Here is a 24887-nt window from a genome sequence, read left to right as displayed (position 1 = left end):
TTCCTCCTATGCTGTTTCTTTAACCTGCAAGTCTTTATTTTACAAATGACATAGATCATACAGTACTGCATGCTTCTCAAACTCTATGAGGAGTGTCATTCATGTCTGGTGCACTCAGAAGACAATCGCCTGTGATATCATGTCATTTGGTTTTTGATTGTCAGATTGTTGTAGGCCAAGTTATAATAATATTTATACAATATAGTTATAATGATATTTATACATGATCAAACTAGTGCTACTTTCTCCGCTTCAGTAATGTCCAGCAGCAGAGTAACAGCTCGTGCAAAGGATAAGACGGACAAAAGTAATCAATGCATGCCCTTCTTTTATTTATTTTCGTGTTGTCAGGTTCACAGAGCAAACAGCTCCTGGGTGGAATAACTTGAGTGAACATAAAACAAAGCTGAATAAAACTTTCTTCTTCTGCTTCAGCTGCACAGCACACAGCGAGCTCACATCATCCAGCATGCGTGTGGAACTACACTACCCACAATACACTTCGCTACAACCCGTAAATAAAATTTCTGGCCTAAATAAATGTTTGTTGCAGTTTTTAATCGTTTAAGTTCATTTGATTGACTATATATAAATCAGTGGATATTATTACCGTATGTATTGGGTAAAATAGCTACTTTTTACTGTCATTCAATGTGTTTTGGTCATTATCAATGCACTGTCAATTTAATTGAGCGTGAGCAGCGCGGCAAAAATAGACCCAGCGCCGAAACTATCGCGGCACTGTTGCTTCAGCGACGCTCACGCCTCGCACTGACGCGTTGCTGCTGCGTGCGGTATGAAAGCTCTAATCTGTAAACATAGACACCGAAAAAACACGCGCTGCTCACGCTCTGCTGACGCTTGCGGTGTGAAACAGGCGTAATAGAGCCATGTTCAATATTGTAGTCATACTTTTGTCCTGTTTTGTTTTATATAGCACATCCCAACTGTACGGATGCTGCTTCTCATGCTACTGTTCATAATAATCATCTTTTACTGCAATATCTTTCAGGAAAGAGCAGGACAGAAGGATATTTTGACAGTTGAGACCCTGTACTCACATCATCAGTTATTCTTAAACTTGCATTGATATTGATCATTTAGAATTAAAGTGTTTTCTTATTATTTCTCAACAGCAGCAGCATCAGAAAATAACGGCAGTGAGTGCAAACTTCTCTTCAGTCTCCCGCCAAACAGGTCCAGCAAAAGTAAGACATCACGTCATTACATTCCTTCATTACATATTGCCCTGTTGTATATTTGAATGTTATATGTTTCTTATTAACTACCATTTTATTCTTCATTTATATTATGAAACACTTTTGATAGCCAAAAGCAAAATAGAACTTTAATTGCACAGGAAACACAGATAACAACAATGGCTTTTTTGTGGCCATTAAACAGCCCAATTTGTTTACACAATTGATGTTTTCCTGTTTCTACACATCCTAAAAGTGCAGATGTTGCTTTTCATGGTGTGATATTTAATCTTCTCTCTTACTGTGATCTCTTTCAGAAGAATGTATCTTAAAGAGAAAATGGAAGCTGTAGAAAAGGCTTGAAGAGAGGAGAACGAGAGAAGAGAGGAGCCAAAAATCGAGTAAGTTGTCGAAAAGCAGGAGACCAACTTTGACAAACCCTGAGATTTGAAGTCAGTGATGAGGGAAGTTTCTGTACGAGCCCAGGCCATCAAGAGCTACTTGAAAAAGAGGATTCTTTTATGTCATTATCCCATAAATGAAGCTCTGTTTAAGAGAAAGCTGCTTGAAAAACAGCGTCGCTGCAACAGGACCCTTCCTGGAAAATCAAAGTAAGTGCAGAACGTGACCCAAGTGAAGCTGCTGAACCCTCACATTCATCCAAATATATAATAGACTATACAAGTGAGCTCAAACACGACTTATTTTCTCTCACCACAACAAACTTATGACCGACAAGATCTCCAAGGTCTATAAGGACTGTGGCGGGATTTTCAACGATGCTGACGTTAATTCAAAGGAAAAAAAATTGGAAGACTGGTGTTTGGACGCCTGCAAGTTCATTAAAATCCACGAGTTGGAAACAACACCAGAGCAGATGATCAAAGACTTCAAGAACCGGTAAGATCTGAAAACACATTTCTTTGTGAACCTAATGATAAAGTGGTTCTATGTCTAGTAAAACATTATTGCATTTGCCAGATGGAGGATTGAGTTGCCTGTTAATAATCTCACCGTTGTTTCCTCTCTTTCACAGAAAAATAAAACGGCAACTTGCTGATCAGAAAGCCCTGATGAAACAAAAGCTGGAAGAATGGAGCCAATACAGAAGACAGAAAAGGCTGGCGATAGCGTTCGCTCCTCCTGTGGTTATAGTAAGTGCTGTACACCCAGCTAACAGGGAACGTTCCCAGAACATTCACTAACGTTCTTTAAAAGTTGTGGAAATGTTAGCACAAAACGTTATCAATAGAACGTTTTTAGAATGTTCTCGAAACGTTGTTAACGTTCTTGTAACATTGTTAAAAAAACGTTCTTAGAACAATGTTTTTGGAACGTCTTCAGGACGTTATTTGTACTTGATGAACGTTCTCAAAATGTTGATGAAAAAACGTTCTTAGGACAAAGTTCTTGGAACGTCTTTAGGACGTTATTTGTACTTGATAAATGTTCTCATAATGTTGATATAAAACGTTCTTAGAGCAAAGTTCTTGGAACGTTTTCAGGACGTTATTTGTAATTGATGAACGTTCTCAAAATGTTGATGAAAAACGTTCTTAGGACAAAGTTCTTTGAACATCTTCAGGACGTTATTTGTACTTGATGAACGTTCTCATAATGTTAATATAAAACGTTCTTAGAACAAAGTTCTTGGAACGTGTTCAGGACGTTATTTGTACTTGATGAACGTTGTCACAATGTTGATAAAAAACGTTTTTAGAACAAAGTTCTTGAAATGTGTTCAGGACGTTATTTGTACTTGATGAACGTTCTCATAAAGTTGATGGAAAACGTTCTTAGGACAAAGTTCTTTGAACATCTTCAGGACGTTATTTCTACTTGATGAACGTTCTCAAAATGTTGATGTAAAACGTTCTTAGAACAAAGTCCTTGGAATGTCGTCAGGACGTTATTTGTACTTGATGAATGTTGTCACAATGTTGATAAAAAAACGTTCTTAGAACAAAGTTCTTGGAACGTCTCTATGATGTTATTTGTACTTGATGAACGTTCTCATAAAGTTGATGGAAAACGTTCTCAGGACAAAGTTCTTGGAACGTTTTCAGGACGTTATTTGTAATTGATGAACGTTCTCAAAATGTTGATGAAAAACGTTCTTAGGACAAAGTTCTTTGAACATCTTCAGGACGTTATTTGTACTTGATGAACGTTCTCATAATGTTAATATAAAACGTTCTTAGAACAAAGTTCTTGGAACGTGTTCAGGACGTTATTTGTACTTGATGAACGTTGTCACAATGTTGATAAAAAAACGTTTTTAGAACAAAATTCTTGAAATGTCATCAGAACGTTATTTCTACTTGATGAATGTTCTCAAAATGTTGATGGAAAACGTTCTTAGAACAAAGTCCTTTGAACGTCGTCAGGACGTTATTTGTACTTGATGAACGTTGTCACAATGTTGATATAAAACATTCTTAGAACAAAGTTCTTGGAACGTATTTAGGACGTTATTTGTATTTGATGAATGTTGTCACAATGTTGATAAAAAACGTTCTTAGCACAAAGTTCGTGGAACGTCTCTATGACGTTATTTGTACTTGATGAACGTTCTCATAAAGTTGATGGAAAACGTTCTCAGGACAAAGTTCTTTTAACATCTTCAGGACGTTATTTGTACTTGATGAACGTTCTCATAATGCTAATATAAAACGTTCTTAGAACAAAGTTCTTGGAACGTGTTCAGGACGTTATTTCTACTTGATGAACGTTGTCACAATGTTGATAAAAAAACGTTTTTAGAACAAAGTTCTTGAAATGTCATCAGAACGTTATTTCTACTTGATGAACGTTCTCAAAATGTTGATGGAAAACGTTTTTAGAACAAAGTCCTTGGAACGTCGTCAGGACGTTATTTGTACTTTATGAACGTTGTCACAATGTTGATATAAAACATTTTTAGAACAAAGTTCTTGGAACGTATTTAGGACGTTATTTGTATTTGATGAATGTTGTCACAATGTTGATAAAAAAAGTTCTTATAACAAAGTTCTTGCAACATCTCTATGACGTTATTTGTACTTGATGAATGTTCTCATAATGTTGATATAAAACGTTCTTAGAGCAAAGTTCTTGGAACGTTTTCAGGACGTTATTTGTAATTGATGAACGTTCTCAAAATGTTGATGAAAAACGTTCTTAGGACAAAGTTCTTGGAACGTCTTCAGGACGTTATTTGTACTTGATAAACGTTCTCATAATGTTAATATAAAACGTTCTTAGAACAAAGTTCTTGGAACGTGTTCAGGACGTTATTTGTACTTGATGAACGTTGTCACAATGTTGATAAAAACATTTTTAGAACAAAGTTCTTGAAATGTCTTCAGGACGTTATTTGTACTTGATGAACGTTCTCATAAAGTTGATGGAAAACGTTCTTAGGACAAAGTTCTTTGAACATCTTCAGGACGTTATTTCTACTTGATGAACGTTCTCAAAAGGTTGATGTAAAACGTTCTTAGAACAAAGTCCTTGGAATGTCGTCAGGACGTTATTTGTACTTGATGAATGTTGTCACAATGTTGATAAAAAAACGTTCTTAGAACAAAGTTCTTGGAACGTCTCTATGATGTTATTTGTACTTGATGAACGTTCTCATAAAGTTGATGGAAAACGTTCTCAGGACAAAGTTCTTTGAACATCTTCAGGACGTTATTTGTACTTGATGAACGTTCTCATAATGTTAATATAAAACGTTCTTAGAACAAAGTTCTTGGAACGTGTTCAGGACGTTATTTGTACTTGATGAACGTTGTCACAATGTTGATAAAAAAACGTTTTTAGAACAAAGTTCTTGAAATGTCATCAGAACGTTATTTCTACTTGATGAATGTTCTCAAAATGTTGATGGAAAACGTTCTTAGAACAAAGTCCTTTGAACGTCGTCAGGACGTTATTTGTACTTGATGAACGTTGTCACAATGTTGATATAAAACACTCTTAGAACAAAGTTCTTGGAACGTATTTAGGACGTTATTTGTATTTGATGAATGTTGTCACAATGTTGATAAAAAACGTTCTTAGAACAAAGTTCTTGGAACGTCTCTATGACGTTATTTGTACTTGATGAACGTTCTCATAAAGTTGATGGAAAACGTTCTCAGGACAAAGTTCTTTGAACATCTTCAGGACGTTATTTGCACTTGATAAACGTTCTCATAATGTTAATATAAAACGTTCTTAGAACAAAGATCTTGGAACGTGTTCAGGACGTTATTTGTATTTGATGAATGTTGTCACAATGTTGATAAAAAAAGTTCTTAGAACAAAGTTCTTGCAACATCTCTATGACGTTATTTGTACTTGATGAACGTTCTCATAAAGTTGATGGAAAACGTTCTTAGGACAAAGTTCTTTGAACATCTTCAGGACGTTATTTGTACTTGATGAACGTTCTCATGAAGTTGATGGAAAACATTCTTACGACAAAGTTCTAGAAACGTCTTCAGGACGTTATTTCTACTTGATGAATGTTCTCAAAATGTTGATGGAAAACGTTCTTAGAACAAAGTTCTTTGAACATCTTCAGGACGTTATTTGTACTTGATGAACGTTCTCATTATGTTAATATAAAACGTTCTTAGAACAAAGTTCTTGGAACGTGTTCACGACATTATTTGTACTTGATGAACGTTGTCACAATGTTGATAAAAAACGTTTTTAGAACAAAGTTCTTGAAACGTCTTCAGAACGTTATTTGTACCTGTTGAACGTTCTCGTAAAGTTGATGGAAAACGTTCTTAGGACAAAGTTCTTGAAACTTCTTCAGGACGTTATTTCTACTTGATGAACGTTCTCAAAATGTTGATGGAAAACGTCCTTGGAACGTCGTCAGGACGTTATTTGTACTTGATGAATGTTGTCACAATGTTGATAAAAAAGTTTTTAGAACAAAGTTCTTGGAACGTCTCTATGACATTATTTGTACTTGATGAACGTTCTCAAAATGTTGATGGAAAACATTCTTAGGACAAAGTTCTTTGAACATCTTCAGGACGTTATTTGTACTTGATGAACGTTGTCACAATGTTGATAAAAAAACATTTTTAAAACAAAGTTCTTGAAACGTCTTGAGGACGTTATTTGTACTTGATGAACGTTCTCATAAAGTTGATGGAAAACGTTCTTAGAACAAAGTCCTTGGAACGTCGTCAGGACGTTATTTGTACTTGATGAATGTTGTCACAATGTTGATAAAAAAAACGTTCTTAGAACAAAATTCTTGAAACGTCTTCAGGACGTTATTTGTACTTGATGAACATTCTCATAAAGTTGGTGGAAAACGTTCTTAGGACAAAGTTCTTGAAACGTCTTCAGGACGTTATTTCTACTTGATGAACGTTCTCAAAATGTTGATGGAAAACGTTCTTAGAACAAAGTTCTTTGAACATCTTCAGTACGTTATTTGTACTTGATGAACGTTCTCATAATGTTAATATAAAACGTTCTTAGAACAAAGTTCTTGGAACGTCTTCAGGACGTTAATTGTACTTGATGAACGTTGTTACAATGTTGATATAAAACGTTCTTATAACAAAGTTCTTGGAACGTGTTCAGGACGTTATTTGTACTTGATGAAAGTTGTCATAATGTTGATATAAAACATTCTTAGAACAAAGTCTTTTTGCTCTTAGCGATGGGCATAAAATTTTGTATTGAAATACTTCAGTGTCTTGTATTTTTGTCATTTCAAAATACTGTAAAATACTTTCCAAGATGTCTACAGTACATGATGACATCTTAAAAAGGAGGCCTCTGATTATTTGTCTAAGCTTGAAATTTGAACAGAAAACTGGTTTATTTTTAAGGTGGTCAATGATTCAAGTATGGATGGAAATTATTCTTAAAGAAAGTAACAGACAAATGGTGAGGAGTGTATATTCAGGAGCAAGTCACCAACCATTGAAAATAGCTGCTGAGCAATGCTGAGACCAGAGATTATGGCTGTATAGTGTACAATTCAGCATCGTTGCTTAAGAAATGAGATGGAATAATATATATCTTAAGAACAGGATGTGGAGCTTCAGAACGTCATCAATCAGTCTCAATAATCATATTAAACATAATCTGACACCGTGCTTTATATTCATACTATACACATTTATGTGCTGTGCGTAGTTGTACATTTGCGCATACAACTATGTTTAGCACCATGATCTGTTCACACTGGAAATCTGATATAGTGAATAGTTATGCAAAAATATCAGATCTGAGAAAAAATCTGATTTGAACACACCTTGCTGTGTGAACCTGAGCCTGAGACTTGTCTAGTTACAGAAGAACTGAAAAAATCTTGGGAGAATGAGTTTACTGTACACATGATAGATGGTTTACTGATGTAGATGGCAAAAAAATAAGACAAACAACATTAAAATAAGTCCTACACTGACGATACTTACAATGCATCTTTGTTTCAAATGCCAGTTGACCTACAGCTGCACTGTCTAGTTAATGATGATGAAATCATTGGTCATAGTGTATGTGTGAATGCAAAAGTGTATTGGTGTTTCCCAGTATTAGGTTGTGGCTGAAAGGGCATCCGCTGCGTAAAACATATATGGGATAAGTTGGTGGTTCATTCCGTTGTGGCGACCCCTGATTAATAAAGAGACTAACCCGAAAAAAAAAAAAAAGAATGATCATCTTCAAAACGGGACTTTCTTCATGAAAAGTTGTGCAAAATTTATACTGAACTCAAAGAGAAGCATAGTTCTCTTTAAGTTACAAGTCCAACTCACTATTAGGCCACAACTTCCCCTATAGGTGGACAAAGTGGCAGAGAAAATTTGTTGTTATCAAACAGTTTAATGGTAAAGGGATTGATCCAATAGGTCTGTTGATAAAAGGTTGCAAAGAAAGTTTACACTACTATTTAAAAGTTTTTGTAGTATTTTTTAAAATACAAAAACACAAGACATTCTACCAGAAACATACATTTTTACTAATAAAAATGTGACCGTTAAGCTTGTCGTCCTCAAAAAAATCATACAAAAGCATGCATAAAATCATACAATTCAATGATAGAACACCTCCGTTAAATGATGTCACTTCAAGGTCAAAGGTGTATTGCATGCATTTTATGTTAAATTTACCGCAAATGTGAGAGGACTGACCAACCCGGGAACAATTGTAAATTATTTGTAGTATTTATTTGTAGAATTTATTTATAATTTCATGTTTTTAATCAATTAATGTGAATGATAACAACTTAAAGTTTTTAGCATAACAGAAATTGAGCTGAGGACAAGGACGACAGGGTTTGTACATTTTTAAAGTGTTTTTAATAAAGAACAAAAATCTGAGAACCAAATGACTGAAATATATTCCTTAACAGAACAACTCACAGAAATCAACCATCAGCCCATTTTATAAATGTTTGTGATGAAACACTTTTTATTCACTGTATTTATGTTTTTATTTCATGGACAGATAATGTTCATTTCTGCTAGAATGTCCCATACATTTTATTTTGAAACGCATAAAATTTATGTATTTGATATTGTATGTTAAAATACATTTCAATGTATTTTGCCCATCCCTGTTTGTAGTTGAAAGTTCTTATAATGTGGATTAAAAATGTTCTTTGAAAAAAAAAAAATCAATACAGATTTTAAAATGGCATGAACATTAGTAAATTGGAAAAAACAAATTAAGTTCAGTGTTTACTTTTGACTGTAAAGATCATTACTAAAGAGCGTAGAATCACCTTGATTCTTTGCTCTTTGCTGTCAGTCACCAATCGTCACGTTGAACCAGTGTTTAGTTTTCGTGGTTACCATGGTACCGTTGGAGGACTGGGCGCGCGCGTGCACGCAGCCACCTGCCTTATTTGAAGTTTGAATCGCAACGGACACTTGCAGTGCAATGGACTTCAGAGGTAAGCAAATTTTAGATGCTTTATATGTTTTATTTATTCTCCAAATTTAGTTTTACCCACAATTAATGTGAAACGTGAATTTTGAGGTGTAATGTTTCGAATCTTGAAGCATTTAATACTTAATACAGCTTGTGTTTTTCCGTCTTGTTTGGGCGCGCTTCGGTAACGCAGCAGCAACTCGAGGTACATGTTTAACGACACGATGTCTAACGTTGATGTTAGTCTAATTTAGTGTTATTAACTGTGTGTAATTGGCATTCAACTCGATAAAGTACATTTTCTGTCTTGCAAGTAGTCTAAAAATCTGGCTCAACCGCGGCTAGCTAACTATGAGAAGCACGTTTTAAAGTTTACATTACTAACAGTGGCGTAGCGGAGGGGCCCGCATGACCGTCACAGAGCGTCACCCTCTGTGTGATATATATGGAGATAGATTAGACTCAATAATAATTCACGCAAAAAACACGATGTACACGTGCGTAGTCAAATTCACGTACGTAAAATATTTATTTATACTTACAAAAACAATTCACATGCACAAAATAAAAATACATTTTCATAAAATACGTTACACAAATGCAAAACACCATTTGCAAATATATAAGAGTGTACAAAAAGTTTTGAATGTTTAAAATTCACGAGTTCATCCTGAATGAGAATGTGCAAATCCTCTCTCACGTACGACTCACCCTGAATACGAGTGTGTGTATTTTTGAGACTTTCCTGTCAGTACACACCTCCAACGTGAGTCACTCGTGCCCTGTAGCCAATAAGATGCGAGCTTACTGTTCAACCAATCACAACTCCCTGAGAACGCGGGAATGACCGAAGCGCTTCACTGTGCGCACCATTTGCGCAGTCTAACTTAATTAACGGAGATGATCCTTAATAACGGACTTAATTTACGTTATAAAGTTTACATTATAAACAACAGCAGCCATTGCTTTAACAAACGTTTGATACTTAATCTTTGCATACATAAACCACTATAGAAATCAAGTAACCACTTACCCGCGCATCCCGCTCTTCACCTGCCATGCTAAATAGAGGAGTATTCTTCTTCTTAGAGGATCATCTCCGTTAATTAAGTCAGACTGCGCAAATGGTGCGCACAGTGAAGCGCTTCGGTCATTCCCGCGTTCTCAGGGAGTTGAGTTTGGTTGAACAGTAAGCTCGCATCTTATTGGCTACAGGGCACGAGTGACTCACGTTGGAGGTGTGTACTGACAGGAAAGTCTCAAAAATACACACACTCGTATTCAGGGTGAGTCGTACGTGAGAGAGGATTTGCACATTCTCATTCAGGATGAACTCGTGAATTTTAAACATTCAAAACTTTTTGTACACTCTTATATATTTGCAAATGGTGTTTTGCATTTGTGAAACGTATTTTATGAAAATGTATTTTTATTTTGTGCATGTGAATTGTTTTTGTAAGTATAAATAAATATTTTACGTACGTGAATTTGGCTACGCATGTGTACATCGTGTCTTTTGCGTGAATTATTATTGAGTCTAATCTATCTCCATAGATATATTATTATTAATATTTTGTTGTGATGTTATGCTACGCTGTATGTAACAATATTATGGTACAAATATGGATTAAGTTAAAAATGAATGTTTGAATTACGCTGCATAGCAGATACCAGCTGTAATGGCTTTTAAATTTTGTATTATTTGGAAGCTCGAGTTGAGGGCATCAAGAACATACCGATGGCCCAAACCAGTATCAGCCTGGACAGACATCTATTGCAGTACTGATAAACCACACCAATGCTTTTGTATAGATGGCTGACTACTACGGTGTTCTCTGAAGGTATGGAGCAAAATAACAGCACTTGTTACAGGGAAATTTGTGTTCATAAAGAATAGTGATGTACTGTACCAGGTCCAGTACATTTGATGTTATTGAGAAAAAATATTTTTTTTCTAGGATTTTTTAGGACTTCCCTTCTCTATCTAAATCAAATATGGCATTAAAACAAACAAATAAATTAACATGCTATTTTTAAAATTTTAATATTAAAAACTTTTGAGGATTTAAGATGCTGGTGACAATTGAAATGCATCATCTCCATCTTGTGAAAAGGTCTCTAAAAGTTGTATACTATCTGTGTTTTCAAAATTAATGGGATAGTTCTCCCAAAAATGACAATTTACTCACTATTTACTCTCCTAAGTGGTGGCTAAAGACTTTCTGATGATTTTACACCTAATTTTTCACTTAGTCTCTTACAGGTAATATATTTTATTCTTAACCTTTTTTGTTTGCTTGTTGCAATTTAACTTAATACATTTCATGTATAACTAGGAATTAGCCTAAAAGAATATGGCTACAGATTGCGACTTTGAGAAACAGCAAATAATGTTATATTTGGCTGAGCAATGTTAAAAACTATCTTTTTAATACGCAATATAATGGTTATTACAAACTGAACTACTGTTGATTTACCTTTGTTGTGGTTGTTAACTTTTACTTTTAGAGATGTACTCCTAACCAGAGGTGCACTACGCAGCAGTGAATGGAAAATGCTTTGCCCATGTGTAAGTTTGCTAAGTTATTTATTTGTCAAGATTCTTTTTGCTTTGGTTGGTAATGTTCTGTTTATAAATACCTGTGTTCACAAACCATCTTTTGTCCTTGTTTGTTTTTTTGATTGTTATACTATGTTCTGGTATGTTCTTTGTTTTTCTCCATGTCTTCATTCCTCTTCCTTGGATTACTGCAATTTACTCGTAGCAGCACCTAATTGGGTGTGGTTTGTATGTGCGTGCAATTAAAAATAGATGTTTTACATCAATAATCTTATAAAAATGAAATGTAAATGAAACCCTAACAAGATCAATGAATTAGAAATATTCAGAGGTAGGAGTCAAAATAATTGAATGTGACAATATTATTGGACAAATATGGATGTCATGGATTGGTCAGGCTCTCACGACCCCCACTCACGAAGATCACCATCACCTGACTTCTAATGAGCACACAGCTGCATCACATTCACGAGCACCAGATAAAAGCACAGCACTCCAGTCGCTCATTGTCCGGGCTCGTCTCGACGAAAGCGGACAACTGAGCGACCACTCAGCGTAGTCATCCTCAGCTAAACAAACGATTTACTTACCTGTTCTCTTTGTATTCCTCCTAGTCTTCCTGGTCCCCCCGAATCGTCCTGTCTTCCAGTCCTTCCAAGTCTGTGTCATCCTCTGTCAGCTGTATCTGGTGTGTGCTGTCCATCCTCGTGTATTCCTGTTACCCAGCCACGGAGGAAAAGACCCCAACATCATTCCTGATCCTCCTGGCTATCCTTCATGTGCTCCTTGTTGTCATTCAATAAACACCCTAACGTTTCCTTACCTTTGTCTCCTGTCCGCTTCATAACAGAAGCCCGGACCTTTAACGACGACAACATGAGCACCCTCGATCACTTTCAAGAGCTGGTGGACCAGTTGAAGCGGATTCTACAGCCACCAGCTCCACTTTCCAACGCACCACCAGCACCGAGCACTTCCGCCTCCACAGTTTCTTCTTCGGCCCTTCCTTCCAGTCCCATGGCCCGACCAGCGCCCTACTCAGGCGGAGCGGGGGAGTGCAATGGTTTTCTGTTACAATGTTCCCTCATATTCGAAATGCAACCTTCTCTATATCCCACAGATAAGTCAAAGATCGCCTACATCGTATCACTACTCTCTGGACCTGCACTTAAATGGGCTGAGACGATCTGGAACCAAGCCGGGCCGGTCATGAATTCCATCACTACCTTCACGGAGTATTTCAAAGAGGTGTTTGGACGTTCTGATGGGGAAGTAGCCGCTGGAGAGCAGCTGTATCATCTAAAGCAAGGTACTCTATCTACACAGGAATATGCTCTCCGGTTTCGCACTCTAGCAGCTGCAAGTGGATGGAATGAGAGATCGTTGTTGACCACGTACCGGCTCGGCTTGGAACCCACTCTCCGAATCCAGCTGGCCACATTAGATGATACAATGGGTCTGGAGAGATTCATCCAACATTCTCTCCGATGTTCCGATCGTCTCCGTTCCTATCAACAGGACACCATCACCCCCTCGTCTGCACTCCTCCAATCGCCTGAGTCAACAGCCTCTCCAGAACCAGAACCCATGATAATAGAGTCTGGAAGACTGACATCAGCGGAACGACAGAGGAGGCTGACCCGGGGTCTGTGTCTATACTGCGGTGTCAGTGGACACACCCGTATGGAGTGTCCCCTTCGTCCCATTCGGACTTCAGTGAGTGTATTCAGTACGAATATTGAACAATGTAAACCACTTACTACCACCGTACAAATAACTACTGCCTCTATTTCTCTCCTTGTCACAGCCCTCATCGACTCCGGGTCAGCAGGGAACTTCATCTCCCAATCCCTCTGTCGTCAACTCCACCTCCGTACTGAGGCGTCCTCGCATATATACCAGATACAACCGATAACCCAGTGCACTCGATCTTCGACCCGTATCCATCGACAATGCGAAGACATCCTTCTTCAAGTGGGGCTGTTACATCAAGAGAGGATTCAATTTCTGGTTCTGGAGGGTGCAAATATGGACATCATTCTAGGGCGCCCGTGGCTGGTGAAGCACGATCCCATCATCTCTTGGGGCACAGGAGAGATAAAGAAATGGGGATCTGGATGTACACCTACCTGTTTTCCAAATCTCCCTCTTCAAGGTCGGAACCCCATTTCTTTGTTTGCAACATCGGTCGAGAGCCCTCCTGAGAAGCAGTCTATCCACATTCCTAAGGAGTACAGCTCCTTTCATGATGTCTTCTGCCCCAAGAGAGCTTCCCAGCTACCGCCGCATCGGCCATGGGACTGCGCGATCGACCTAGTTCCAGATGCCCAGTTGCCAAGAGGTAGGATCTACCCGCTCTCGCTTCCAGAGAATCAGGCAATGGAAGATTACATAAGGGAGGCTCTGAGTCAGGGGTACATACGTCACTCAAAATCACCAGCCGCCTCAAGCTTCTTCTTTGTGGCCAAGAAGGACGGAGGGCTGCGTCCATGCATCGACTACAGGGTCCTAAATAACGGTACAGTAAAATACCGATATCCCCTTCCTCTGGTACCAGCCGCTTTGGAACAGCTCCGAGAAGCTAAAGTCTTCACTAAATTGGACCTCCGCAGCGCGTATAATCTGATAAGAATACGTGAGGGGGACCAATGGAAGACAGCATTCGTGACCCCTACTGGCCACTATGAATATGAGGTCATGCCTTACGGTCTGGTCAACGCCCCCTCCGTATTCCAAAACTTCATTCATGAAGTCCTCCGGGAGTTTCTTCACCACTTTGTAATAGTGTACATAGATGACATCCTCATTTACTCCCGGAGTGAGGCCGAACATCGCCAACACGTTGCGGAGGTCCTACACACATTGAGAGAACATCACCTCTACCTCAAAGCGGAGAAATGCTCATTCCACCAGAAGTCGATTCATTTCTTGGGATACATCATTGATCAAACCGGTATACGTATGGATGGGAAGAAAATTGAGGCTGTTCTATCCTGGTCAGAACCCACTTCCATTAAGGAGCTCCAGAAGTTTCTTGGGTTTGCTAACTTTTATAGACGGTTTATCAAGGACTACAGCAGGATTACATCACCTCTCACTAATCTCCTCAAGGGTAAACCCAAAGGACTGGAGTGGACCAAAGAAGCAGCCGCAGCCTTCCGCCTTCTTAAGAAGGAGTTCACAAGGGCCCCACTCCTGACTCATCCTGACCCAAATCTTCCTTTCGTGGTGGAAGTGGACGCATCCACCACCGGCGTCGGGGCAGTATTATCTCAACATCATGATACACCGCCCCGACTGCATCCCTGTGCCTATTTCTCTCGGAAGTTGAGCCCGGCGGAGCAGAATTACAGCATAGGAGACAGGGAGCTGCTAGCAATCAAGCTAGCCTTGGAGGAGTGGCGTCACTGGTTGGAGGGAGCCAAACATCCGTTCCAGGTGATCACAGATCACAAAAACCTCCAATATATCAAAGAGGCCAAGAGACTATGTCCACGTCAAGCCAGATGGTCACTTTTCTTCTCACGTTTTGATTTCTCCATTTCCTATCGTCCAGGACCCAAGAATCTAAGAGCAGACGCTCTCTCTCGTTTACACGAGCATCACGATCATGAAGAACTCCCAACGAAGATTCTTCCCGAACACATCTCCATTTGTCCGATCACCTGGAACGCTCCTCCAGTCGTTGCCACTCCGGAAGCCCCTGCTCCGCCGGGATGCCCTCCTCATCGGCAGTTCATACCACCTGAACACCGGGTAGATCTGATCCACTCCTTACATACCTCGCTAGGCACTGGACATCCAGGGATCAACAATACTCTCTCGCTAGTATCCCAACGATTCTGGTGGCCAAACATGGCAAGGGATGTGAGGCAATATGTTCAGGGCTGTAAGGACTGTGCCCAATCCAAGAGCCCACGTCATCTACCCGCTGGAAAGCTCCATCCCTTGCCGATTCCGAACCGTCCCTGGTCACACCTAGGAGTGGACTTTATCACTGATCTCCCTTCGTCAGAAGGTAATACCTGTATTCTAGTCATAGTAGATAGATTCTCAAAGTTTGTCAAACTAATCCCTCTGAAAGGTCTTCCCACAGCCTTTGAAACAGCCGACAATATCTTTAATCAAGTCTTCAGGTCATTTGGTATTCCAGAAGATATTGTGTCGGACAGAGGTCCACAGTTCATCTCACGTCTATGGAAAGCCTTCTTCAAGCTCCTAGGTGTGGCCGTCAGCCTCTCTTCTGGATATCATCCCCAAACCAACGGGCAGACAGAGAGGAAGATTCAGGAGGTGGGACGGTTCCTGAGGACCTTCTGCAGTGGTCACCAGAGCTCCTGGAGCCAGTATTTGGGCTGGGCAGAATATGCCCAAAATTCACTGCGGCAACCCTCCACCGGACTCACGCCATTCCAGTGCGTCCTGGGCTTCCAACCACCGCTCTTTCCCTGGGATGGCGAACCATCTGATGTCCCCGCAGTGGATCACTGGTTCCGGGAGAGCGAGAGAGTCTGGGACGAGGCTCATCAACATCTGCAGAGGGCAGTCCGTCGAAGCAAGGTAACCGCCGATAGAAGAAGGTCTGAAGAACCCAGATACACACCCGGACAAAAGGTGTGGCTATCCACCCGGGACATACGCATGCGACTGCCCTCTCGCAAGTTAAGTCCCCGATTTGTTGGTCCCTTCACCATCGTGGAACAGGTTAACCCCGTCACCTACAAACTACAATTACCCTCTCACTACCGTATTCACCCTACATTCCACGTATCACTCCTGAAACCCTATCACGATCCTGTTCTTCCCTCCACAGAGCCTGACCATGAAGAGGAACCCCCTCCTCCACTGCTCCTAGAAGAAGGAGCCGTCTACGCAGTGAAGGAGATCTTGCGTTCCCGACGTCGTGGTGGCCAGTTGGAGTACCTGGTGGACTGGGAAGGGTACGGCCCCGAAGAAAGGACATGGGTTCCCAGAGCTGATATTCTCGATCCTAGTCTCATGGTGGAGTTTCATGAGAGCCACCCTGAGTTCCCAGCGCCTAGAGGCAGAGGGAGACCACCACGGCGTCGGAGGTGTCGGCCCTCAGGAGCGGGCCCTGGGGAGGGGGGTACTGTCATGGATTGGTCAGGCTCTCACGACCCCCACTCACGAAGATCACCATCACCTGACTTCTAATGAGCACACAGCTGCATCACATTCACGAGCACCAGATAAAAGCACAGCACTCCAGTCGCTCATTGTCCGGGCTCGTCTCGACGAAAGCGGACAACTGAGCGACCACTCAGCGTAGTCATCCTCAGCTAAACAAACGATTTACTTACCTGTTCTCTTTGTATTCCTCCTAGTCTTCCTGGTCCCCCCGAATCGTCCTGTCTTCCAGTCCTTCCAAGTCTGTGTCATCCTCTGTCAGCTGTATCTGGTGTGTGCTGTCCATCCTCGTGTATTCCTGTTACCCAGCCACGGAGGAAAAGACCCCAACATCATTCCTGATCCTCCTGGCTATCCTTCATGTGCTCCTTGTTGTCATTCAATAAACACCCTAACGTTTCCTTACCTTTGTCTCCTGTCCGCTTCATAACAATGGATTGGGTTAAAAATAAATGTTTGAATTTCACTTTGCATAATAGCAGATACCAGGTGTAATTGGTAATTTCATTTATTGCAGGTTTTCTGGAAGCTCGAGTTGAGGGCATCAAGAACATACTGATGGTCTAAACCAGTGTCACCCAGGACAGACATCCACTGCAGTTCTTTTACACCACACCAATCTCTGCTTTTGAATGGTTCCCTGACTACTACGGTGTTTTTTGAAGGTATTACTGGAGCAAAACAACAGCAGTGAAATTTGTGGTTATAAAGGGTGATTGTGATATATGTGTAACAGGTCCAGTACATTTGTCATAAAGTTTGTCGTAGAAAAAAGTTATTTTTATAATTTGCAAAAGTTTTTTTGTTTTCCCTTCTCTATCCAAACCAAACATTGGTTTGTGCTCGTTTTGATGATTTTGATGGGATATTTGGCTCATTTGCCATAAAGGTATAGCTCCCTCTTCCTCAATACACAGCAATGGTCTCAAGATTTTCAAAGTCCAGAAAAGTAACTAAAAAATAAAAAATATTTTTGTGCATCAAAAATATTGTAGAAAAAACGAAAGGTCAGGGTGTGTGCTTGCTGCTCATAGGAAATACAAACCCTGATCTGATGCGAGAGAGATATAGGCAAACAAATTAGTATTTACCTTTTTGTTTTCCTCACTAAAGTGGTGTTAGAGCTTGGTATGCTCACAGTTAAACCACTGAAGTCACTGAAACCTTTTTAATAACCGGCATAGGCTATTTTTTCATAGTTTTTTTCCCTTAATTCAAATCAATTGCTCCACAGAAAATAAGCGCTTGTAATGATCCGCCGTAATGCTTATATCACAGACCTTTATCAATATTTTTAATACAAGTCATTATTTTAAAGACTATGACTGGAGAATCTGATTTTACCTCAGCGCTGCACTTTCATGTTCTCCGTCTCACTCACGGTAAATTCAGGTCCTGGTGTGTTTTAAATTAGATAAACTATCCTCAGTTTACCCAAAAGGCTAATAACATTTGAGATGAAGTGAAGTGTGCAGGGTCTGCTATTTTTCCGTAGCACAACACAATCTAGTTTGCTAAATACAATTACAATACAAATAAAATAAAAGTGAAATATTCAGTTTTGGAAAATGCATTTTTTGTTACCTTTTTTGATAAAAAAAAAAAAAAAATTGTCTCTATTAAACTGTTTTCACTGTTTATGACAAAATCATCCATTGATCCGGTCAGTTTCGCTTTCATTTAATCAAATCGTATTCAACATTTTAAACAAAGTAGTTAAAAGATTGCATTAACTAATGATTGATCTTAGCCATCCATGACCCACTCATAAACATCATGTAGTCTACTTTTTGATTACCTGACCTGCGTATTAAAGGCAGCTCCAGCGGATATAACAGGATTTGCTCGTAACAGTTATGCATCCCCAATATCCAATATCAAGAGAGTGACTCCATAAGGTAAAGTAAATGCACACGTGATTATTATTACCTAATGCACAAAGTCGTACTGTAGATGCGTGTCTCACAGCACAAAGCATAACATATCCTTTAAAGGGTAAATGAAGCACTTAGTCAAGTTTACATTATTTTGCACATTGGATTCCACTTTAATGAAAATATATTAAACAAACTCGATTAATGTAACCATTTACCAGAAAGAAGCATGTTTTACTAAAGATTTTAGACCTAGGGCGTCGCCATCTTGCAATGTCGCGGTGTCTGACATCACAGGTTGGCTCCGTTCCCTCGGCTGAACAGATACAGCGGAAGTAATGGACTGAATACGGAGACTGGACAGCCTAATTTAACCCAATGCATGATGTGGATGTGGAGCTGGTGCAAATACAAGCATCAGAGGTGTGTCTAATATAAAATATATATATATATATTCTATTTTTTAATTTTTCCCTTTTAATTACTGATCATTTGATGCGCTTTGATCCACTCTCTGTATTACGCTGCATGACTGCCTATCTGGGTTACAACCAGTCATTGGTTTCAACCAGGTCCGGTGCTACCATGCAACTATGGTAGTAACGGACTGAACACTGGACAGCCTAATTTAACCCAACGCATGAAGTTGTGGATGTGCATCGCAGAGCTGGTGCAAATACAACAAATACAAGCATTTAAGTGTCTTAAGTTGCGCATTTTTCTTATTTTAATACCTCTCGTTTGATGCGCTGTGGTCAACTCTCATGCTGCTCCAGCGCTGCCTAATGAGGGCATTTACATTCAGACTAATGCAATTATTAAACTGATAAATTACTTTACGCTTTATTAAGTCACTTCTTTGTGGATTGTCAAGACATATTCCCTTTTTAAGTTAATCAACTCGATCTCTCAACATGTATGAAGGACGTAACTTGCCATGTGAAAAACCGTGCTGATCTTAGTTTGGTTTGAACACGAAAAGAGGCGATGGGTTGTAGTTGTGAAAAGTGAAAGTACCCGACCCCATTACATCAGCACCGGACCTGGTTGAAACCAATGGCTGGTTGAAACCCAGACAGGCAGTCAGGCAGCGTGATACAGAGAGTGGATCAAAGCAAGTCAAATGTTTGGTAGTTAAAAGGGAAAAAAGAAAAATAGAATAAATATATTTTTTTATTAGACACACATTTGATGCTTGTATTTGCACCAGCTCCACGTCCACAACTTAACGCATTGGGTTAAATTAGGCTTTGCAGTCTTCGTGTTCAGTCCTTTACTTCCACTGTATCTGTTCAGCTGAGGGAACGGAACCAACCCTGTAATGTCAGGAACAGCCAAATTCCAAGATGGCGGTGCCCTAGGTCTAAAAGCTATAGTAAAACATACTGTTTTCTGCTAAATGGTTACATTTAATTGAGTTTAATGTATTATCAATAAAGTGGAAATCAATTTACAAAATAATGTAAACTTGACTGAGTGCTTCTATTCCCCTTTAAATGTCCATGCTTAATCGGTCATTGATAAGGTCTATCGATTAAAAGGGTTGTGGACAAATTGATCATAGAGGAATCTTAACATCTATATAGACCTATGTAGGTAGAGCTGCACGATTCTAGCTAAAAGGAGAATAGATTTTTTTTTTGCTTAAAATAAAGATCACAATTTTCTCACGATTCTATAGATGTAAAATAAAGATTAGTATGAGTGGGCTATCATTGCTATTTCTCAAACATATGGTAAAAAAACAATAATAATATTATGTGTAGCTCTACTGTTGGTTTAGAATAAATTTTGAATAGACTTTATTTTTGTCCTAATCATTAATGCACAATAAAGTGATGACATCAGAATACAACTACTCATAATTCTGATGTTGAATTATTATGTTTAAGACATGCTTGCAATCTGTCATTGACAACATTATTAGACCATTTTATTCTGCTGGTAAAATTAGACATTTGTCATTAACAAGATTCCCTTTTGCATTATATTCAACATTTTATAGGCTAGAGTAGTTATACTGAACCAGTAAACATTTATTCTCATGCACAACACTCTGCATTTGCTACGAAGGAAAATATATTAAATGCTTGTCGCAATCATAACTCTAAAATGCAATATGATTGTTTAAATGATGTGCAATTTCGTTTTAATTTTCACTGCTAAGTGCTGTTCATACTTCCAACGTGGCTCCCAAACGATCACTCTGCCACAAACTGAATGTTATTTACAACTTTGTTACCTGTTATTCACAGCCTATTCAGGTTCTGTTTACTAAAGTACACTTTACAGGCGCGCACCCGCCATCTCTGTGGTAACAGCTTACAGTCAGCTCACGTCACAAGTGATTTCGCGGTCGCGAATACTTCATTACATGAAGACAGAAATTACATTTTTGGGTGAATTATACCTTATTCAATGAGGTTTAATTATTGAATATATTTGCTTCTCTCCAGAACTTGAAAATATGATTGGTAGAATTGTAGAAATGCTGGATTAAGATCGTCTAGGGGGTCGAATCGAGGTCGTGATCTTTTTTCGATTAATCGTGCAGCTCTCTGTAAGTATATGTTAACCGACATACCGCTTGATTTCTTGCTTTATCACCACTGTAACAAAAAATCGGTTACTGTCACAGACCTGCTTTGTCTCGGGACCATAGCTGTCTTTGGAGGATGAGGAGCTCTCACATTTCATCCTAGTTTGTGTTCTGAAGATGAAAAGGTCTCCGGGAATTGTAATGATACAAGAAAATAATTAATAACAGAGTTCATGTATCTGGGTGAATTTAACACTTAATGTAATTTTTTTTTAAAGACCACAATGTAATTGCTAAATTTAATGACTAGGTGATAAATAGTCTTGCTTCCACAATTATGGACCATCATGCTAGGACCCCTGGCAATAACAGCATCAGCATAAACGTGTAATTTTAATTTTACTAATAATGATTTAATAACAAACTGCTGTCACTGTTGTAACGTGATTTAAGTTATAGGCTATAATAATATAATAGGCCTGAACATGTCAAGATGTAACTTGTGTTTGTGAGAGAGAATCAAATCATACATTCTGCTCTTAATATTTGTCTACGTTTCACTGTCACAGGTGCTCAGTTTTGCTCCAGTAATGCTAAACACAATAGATGTATCAATCAGCCAATGAGTGTAAGGCACAATTTAACGTGATACGCCCAGTTGACACGAGTTCATAATCATAATTAAAACAAATGATTGTACTGTTATAACTGATTGTTGATGGGGGATTATGAGACACTGCTTGCTGCAGAGCCATTTGAGCTCCAGCGAGCGGAGCAGTGGGTGTACGGTTTTAATGCGTACACTCACCCCAACCCCCAGTGACATCACTCGCAGAAGAAGTGCAAGGAAGGAGGAGCTGGAGCTCAAGTTCCCCCTTGCTGGAGCTCAGCTCTGCCCAAGTGGCTCTGCAGTAAGCACCACTTGGGGGATTATTAGCTCAGCTTTACATTTCGGGGTGATTCAGGTGAAATATTTAATCTACGTGAATTTGACTTCATGTAGGCTATAACAGCTTTGCGTAGTCACAAGTTAACACAAAACCACAACCATAACAAATTAAAGAAAACCTTGATTTTTTTTTTCAGAATGTTCAGGCAATTTTTGCATTTGATCATCTCACCTTGATAATCGAGTATTGGCTTTGGCAATACCTTTCTCTCTGAAACTGCTGTTTTCTTTGAAGTCAACTGTTTTTATGTTGTCTGGTTTATTGTCTTTTGTTTTTAAGATTTTTTTGTTGGAAAGTTTTCTGGAATTTCATTGTGAATTCTATTCCTTTTTTACTGTTTGATGTTCTATTGTAATTAACATTAATTGTTATGAAAATTAAAGTGCTAATGTAATGTAAGTCATAAGTGTATTAAATATTTTAAAATATTGAATTAAAGTGAATATAATTAGCCTTAAATACGGAACTATCAATTTCAATGCTTAATTTAAATGCCAGATTTGAAAAGGATGGTTCAAAGATTTGGTACAAGATTTTATTAACCAAATCCACAAAATAACAATAGTAATAAATAACATTAATAATTATTATGGGTTAGGTTAAAGTTTACATAATTTTTGTAATTTACATTATTGTTACATATTGTTAGAGTGGTTAAAGAGTTCAGAGAATCTCAGGAAAAAAAATGTGACCTTAAATTAACTTTAAAGAATGTGGCCATTTTAATGTTCTTGGAATGTTACAAGTAAACGTTCTTAGAATGATATATTTTAACTGAATTGTTGTTTTTTTAGAATGCTGTAAAAAAACATAAAAAAACATTCTAACAATGTTAAGCAAACTGGACATTTCAACGTTCTTGGAACGTTCAAATTAAACGTTCTTAGAACATTATATTTTAGTGGAATTTTAGGTTTTGAAAACGTTGTGAGAATGTTATGCTAACCATATAAAAACATTCTAGCAACATTAAGCAAACTGGACATTTCAACGTTCTTGGAACATTCCAAATAAACGTTTTTAGAACATTATATTTTGGTGGAATTTTAGGTTTTGAAAACGTTATGAAAATGTTATGCTAACCTTATTAAAACGTTCTAGCAACATTAAGCAAACTGGACATTTCAACGTTCTTGGAACGTTCCAAATAAATGTTCTTAGAACATTATATTTTGGTGGAATTTTAGGTTTTGAAAATGTTGTGAGGATGTTATGCTAACCATATAAAAACGTTCTAGCAACATTAAGCAAACTGGACATTTCAACGTTCTTGGAACGTTCCAAATAAACGTTTTTAGAACATTATATTTTGGTGGAATTTTAGGTTTTGAAAACGTTATGAAAATGTTATGCTAACCTTATTAAAACGTTCTAGCAACATTAAGCAAAATGGACATTTCAACGTTCTTGGAACGTTCCAAATAAACGTTCTTAGAATGTTATATTTTGGTGGAATTTAGGTTTTGAAAACGTTGTGAGAACGTTATGCTAACCATATAAAAACGTTCTAGCAACATTAAGCAAACTGGACATTTCAACGTTCTTGGAACGTTCCAAATAAACGTTCTTAGAACATTATATTTTGGTGGAATTTTAGGTTTTGAAAATGTTATGAGAACGTTATGCTAACCTTATAAAAACGTTCTAGCAACATTAAGCAAACTGGACATTTCAACGTTCTCGGAACGTTCCAAATTAACGTTCTTAGAACATTATATTTTGGTGGAATTTTGGGTTTTGAAAACGTTATGAAAACGTTATGCCAACCTTATTAAAACGTTCTAGCAACATTAAGCAAACTGGACATTTCAACGTTCTTGGAACGTTCCAAATAAATGTTCTTAGAACATTATATTTTGGTGGACTTTTAGGTTTTGAAAACGTTATGAGAACGTTATGGTAACCTTATTAAAACGTTCTAGCAACATTAAGCAAACTGACATTTCAACGTTCTTGGAACGTTCCAAATAAACGTTCTTAGAACATTATATTTTAGTGGAATTTTAGGTTTTGAAAACGTTATGAGAACGTTATGCTAACCATGTAAAAACGTTCTAGCAACATTAAGCAAACTGGACATTTCAACGTTCTTGGAACGTTCTAAATAAACGTTCTTAGAACATTATATTTTGGTGGAATTTTAGGTTTTGAAAACGTTATGAGAACGTTATGCTAACCATGTAAAAACGTTCTAGCAACATTAAGCAAACTGGACATTTCAACGTTCTTGGAACGTTCCAAATAAACGTTCTTAGAATGTTATATTTTGGTGGAATGTAGGTTTTGAAAACGTTGTGAGAACGTTATGCTAACCATATAAAAACGTTCTAGCAACATTAAGCAAACTGGACATTTCAACATTCTTAGAACGTTCCAAATAAACGTTCTTAGAACATTATATTTTGGTGGAATTTTGGGTTTTGAAAACGTTGTAAGAACGTTATGCTAACCATATAAAAACGTTCTAGCAACATTAAGCAAACTGGACATTTCAACATTCTTAGAACGTTACAGATAACGTTATGAGAACGTTCTCACAACCTAAATTTGTTAGCTGGGCAGAGCCAGCACTACATACCTGTTCCTGTTGTCTTAATCATCAAATACTTTATTATTGATTTCAAATGTGCCACTAAGTTTGTCTAATCATGTCTTAATTGGAGACTGGAAGAAAGCTGATGCCATGCAGCCCACCTCCAAGACCCACGAAAAAAGAAGAACTAGTTCAAGTCATCTGGGAGG

The sequence above is a fragment of the Danio aesculapii genome, chromosome 22 (genome assembly GCF_903798145.1).
Source record: "Danio aesculapii chromosome 22, fDanAes4.1, whole genome shotgun sequence".
In the NCBI taxonomy this organism is placed as follows: Eukaryota; Metazoa; Chordata; class Actinopteri; order Cypriniformes; family Danionidae; genus Danio; species Danio aesculapii.
This window is presented reverse-complemented; position numbering follows the sequence as displayed.